This window comes from Mustelus asterias, chromosome 21, assembly GCF_964213995.1.
Source record: "Mustelus asterias chromosome 21, sMusAst1.hap1.1, whole genome shotgun sequence".
NCBI lineage: Eukaryota > Metazoa > Chordata > Chondrichthyes > Carcharhiniformes > Triakidae > Mustelus > Mustelus asterias.
This window is the reverse complement of record NC_135821.1, coordinates 11,025,048-11,029,982: the sequence shown is the minus strand read 5'-3', so window position 1 is coordinate 11,029,982 and position 4,935 is coordinate 11,025,048.

The window sequence follows — 4,935 nt, the reverse complement described above, 5'->3', positions numbered from 1 at the left end:
AACAGCCCTGCATTTATATAGCGTCTTGAAAGTAGCAAAACATCCCAAGGTGCTTCACGAGAGTGACATCAGGGCAGAAGGAGGCCATTTGGCCCATCGAGTCTGCACTGACTCTCCGAAAGAGCATCTTACCCAATCCCACTCCCTTGCCTTTTCCCCACAGTTACCCTGCTAATCCTCCCAACCTACACATCTATGGACACTAAGAGACAATTTAGCACGGCCAATCCACCTAACCTGCACATCTTTGGACAATAAAGGGCAATTTAGCATGGCCAATCCACCAATTCTGTATATCTTTGGACACTGAGGGGCAATTTAGCGTGGCCAATCCAGATAATCTGTACATCTTTGGAAACAAAGGGGTAATTTAGCATGGCCAATCTACCTAACCCACACATCTTTGGACACTAAGGAGCAATTTAGCATGGCCAATCCTCCAATTCTGTACATCTTTGGACACCAAGGGGCAATTTAGCATGGCCAATCCACCTAACCTACACATCTATGGACACAAAGGAGCAATTTAGCACGGCCAATCCACCTAACCTACACATCTGTGGACACTAAGGAGCAATTTAGCATGGCCAATCCACTTAACCTGTACATCTGTGGACACTAAGGAGCAATTTAGCATGGCCAATCCACTTAACCTGTACATCTTTGGAGTGTGGGAGGAAACCGGAGGACCCGGTGGAAACCCAGGCAGAAACAGGGAGAATGTGCAGACTTCACACAGACAGTCACCTAAGGAGAGATTTGAACCCAGGACCCTGGCACTGTGAAGCAGCAATGCTAACCACTGTGGCACCGTGCCACCCTACATACCATCCCAATGTCCCAGCGGTCTCCCTTCATAACACTTTTGAATAGATCAAGAAAACAAATTAACTAATTAAACAAATTAACTAATTAATCAAATTGATTAATTAACCAAATTAACTAATTAATAGCCCCTGAAATGGTCAAGCGTCTCTTCCTAACTCTTGTGAGCATAACAAATAATTAAATAAAGTAATTGACTGAAAACTGATGCTGTAAAGGGGCAAAGTCTCTCTTTAAAGCATTAAAAACAAAGTAAATTAAGTAAACAGAACCGAAATTCCAAAGAATACAAATCTAAATAATTCCAAATGTCATTTTGAGGCCAATGATGCCTTCCAGCACCGACGGTACCCACCAATCACGGAAGGCTTGAGCGTGCCAGTGGACAGGCCTACGGGCTCTTGAGGACACTAGGCCGGGACTGCAGCCACGGCAATCTCTCTTTATAAGTACTCTGGTAACTTAATGGCCTGCCTGTGTGTATCTTAACGTTAATCATACCATTAACAAAAGTGACCCCGAGTTTCTGGTAGCCTGATGTTTAATTCTCCACCTTGTTTCCATAATGAACCTTTCGCACCCCCACCCCCTCCACCCACTCACCCACACACACACACATATATACACACTCACACACACATACAGGGGAGGTGATGGCCTAACGGTATTATCGCTAGACTATTAATCCAGAAATTCAGCTAATGTTCTGGGGACCTGGGTTCGAATCCCTCCACGGCAGATGGAGGAATTTGAATTCAATAAAAAATATCTGGAATTAAGAATCTACTGAAGACCATAATGGTTTCATGATCATCAGTAGATGGGGCGGTACTGTGGCACAGTGCTTCGATTCCCGGTTTGGGTCACTGTCTGTGTGGAGTCTGCATGTTCTCTCCGGGTCTGCGTGGGTTTCCTCCGGGTGCTCCGGTTTCCTCCCACAGTCCAAAGATGTGCGGGTTAGGTTGATTGGCCATGCTAAAATTAACCCTCGTGTCAGAGGGATTGGTGGAGTAAATATGAGAGTTCTGGGAATAGGGCCTGGGTGGGATTGTGGTCGGTGCAGATGGGCCGAATGGCCTCCTTCTGTACTGTAGGGATTCTATGATTGTCAGAAAAACCCCACCTGGTTCACTAATGTCCCTTTAGGGAAGGAAATCTGCCGTCCTTACCCGGTCTGGCCTACATGTGACTCCAGAGCCACAGCAATGTGGTTGACTCTCAACTGCCCTCGGGCAACTAGGGATGGGCAATAAATGCTGGCCCAGCCAGCGACACCCGTGTCCCACAAATGAATAAAAAACACACGCTCACACTCTCTCTCTCTCAATCACACACAGATAATAATAAATGATGATGAGAAACATTGAGCTGGACCTTCCCCCTCCTCCCATTCCCTCCCTGCCCCCCTCTCCTCCCCCTGCCCTCTCCCCTTACCTCCCTGCCCCCTCCCCCTTCCCCCCACCCTCCTCCTCCTCCCCCCCACCTTCCTCCTCCCCTCCCCCCCCACCCTCCTCCCCTCCCCCCCCCACCCTCCTCCCCCTCCCCATCCTCCCCTCCCCCCAACCTCCTCCTCCCCCCCACCCTCATCCTCCCCCTCCACCCACCCTCCTCCTCCCCCCAACCTCGTCCTCCCCCCCACCCTACCCCCACCCTCCACCCCCTCCCCATCCTCCCCTCCCCCCACCCTCCTCCTACCCCCCACCCTCCTCCTGCCCCCCCCCGCCACCCTCATCCTCCACCCCACCCTCCCCCTCCACCCCACCCTCCCCCTCTCCCCCCACCCCACCCTCCCCCCACCCCACCCTCCCCCCCGCCCTCCCCCTCTCCCCCCACCCCACCCTCCCCCTCTCCCCCCACCCCACCCTCCCCCTCTCCCCCCACCCCACCCTCCCCCCACCCCACCCTCCCCCTCTCCCTCTCCCTCTCCCCTCTTCCTCTCCCCCTTGGAGCCAGCAGACTGGGCAGCTCAGCTGCACTGACAGAGACTGGGATCTTGCTGCTCTGTGTCACTCGGCTCTGGGCGATTAGGAACAGTGTGTGCGGGGCGGGAAGGGGGGTGCAGTCTAACCGAGCTGGATAGAAAGTGCTTCCTCTGTTTGCCTGCGGGTTAATGCAGCAAACACACACAGCACTGCCCAGCCAGCGATAGCGACAAGCTGGCAAGGCATTGGGAGAGAGATTTCCCAGCTGTTGCTCAGGGCTGGACAGATAACATTCATCCAGTTAATACCCTGCAAGTTGAGATGAAGAATCCAAATCTAATTCCACTCTAATCTTTGATATGAGCAATATCCGCAGAGATGAAGGTGGCTTCTCCTTCAGGAAGCGTGGTCAGGATTACAGGCCGGATTTAATGTGATCTAATGCTGTTTGCTGGAACACCGGCAGTTCAGAGCTGTGGAATGAGGCCTGGCTTATTGCGCTATCGGATGGTTCGTTCATTCAGTGATCGCTGGGGGTTTGCCCAGTCCGGAGCTGGGCTGCTTAAGTAACGCTTGTCGGAGCACTTTGTTTAACCACCCACCCTGCCTCTGGACTCAATACTTATCCAATTCACTGTGGCCAATCAACGCAGAAATAGTCACTCAACTGCTTGATGCCTAGACTCAGACTCCACCTGGATCTGTCCCCACTCCTCCTCATCTGCCCCCTCACAGCATCTCATAGAATCCCTACAGTGCAGAAGGAGGCCACTCGGCGGATTGAGTCTGCACCGACAACAATCCCACCCAGGCCCTATCCCCATAACCCCACATATTCATCCTGCGAGCCCCCCAACACTAAGGGGCAATTTAGCATGGCCAATCCACCTAACCTGCACATCTTTGGACACTAAGGGGCAATTTAGCATGGCCAATCCACCTAATCTGCACATCTTTGGACACTAAGGGGCAATTTAGCATGGCCAATCCACCTAACCTACACATCTTTGGACACTAAGGGGCAATTTAGCATGGTTAATCCACCTAACCTGCACATCTTTAGATGCTAAGGGGCAATTTAGCATGGCCAATCCACCTAACCCACACATCTTTAGATGCTAAGGGGCAATTTAGCATGGCCAATCCACCTAACCCGCACATCTTTGGACACTAAGATGCAATTTAGCATGGCCAATCCACCTAACCTGCACATCTTTGGACACTAAGGGACAATTTAGCATGGTTAATCCACCTAACCTGCACATCTTTAGATGCTAAGGGGCAATTTAGCATGGCCAATCCACCTAACCCACACATCTTTAGATGCTAAGGGGCAATTTAGCATGGCCAATCCACCTAACCCGCACATCTTTGGACACTAAGAGGCAATTTACCATGTCCAATCCACCTAACCCACACATCTTTGGATGCTAAGGGACAATTTAGCATGGCCAATCCCCTTAACCGTCACATCTTTGGACTGTGGGAGTAAACCGGAGCACCTGGAGGAAACCCACGCAGACCATGAGGAGAATGTGCAAACTCCACACAGACAGTGACCCGAGCCGGGAATCGAACCCAGGTCCCTGGAGCTGTGAAGCAGCAGTGCTAACCACTGGGCCACCGTGCCGCCTCCACCTGGACCTGTCCCCACTCCTCCTCATCTCAGCCTCCCAGCATCTCATAGAATCCCTACAGTGCAGAAGGAGGCCATTCGGCCCATCAAGCCTGCACTGACAACAATGCTACCCACGTATTCACCCTGCTGATCCCCCAATAGTTAAGCAAGCCCACCAACGCCTTTACTTTCTCAAGAGGCTAAGGAAATTCAGCATGTCTGCTTTGATTCTCACCGATTTTTACAGATGAGCCATAGAAAGCATCCTTTCTGGTTGTATCACAGTTTGGTATGGGATCCTGCTCTACCCAAGACCGCAAAAAACGACAAAGGGTTTTGAATGTAGCCCAATCCATCACGCAAACCAGCCTCCCATCCATTGTCTACACTTCCCGCTGCCTCGGGAAAGCTGCCAGCATAATCAAGGACCCCACACACCTCAGACATTCTCTCTTCCACCTTCTTCCGTTGGGAAAAAGATAAAAATGTCTTCGGGTGTTGCGGAGCTGTGAGGTTCCGATTATCGAGGTGGGCAGGGGTTTCTGCCTTTGGAAAAGGCAAGGCCTTACC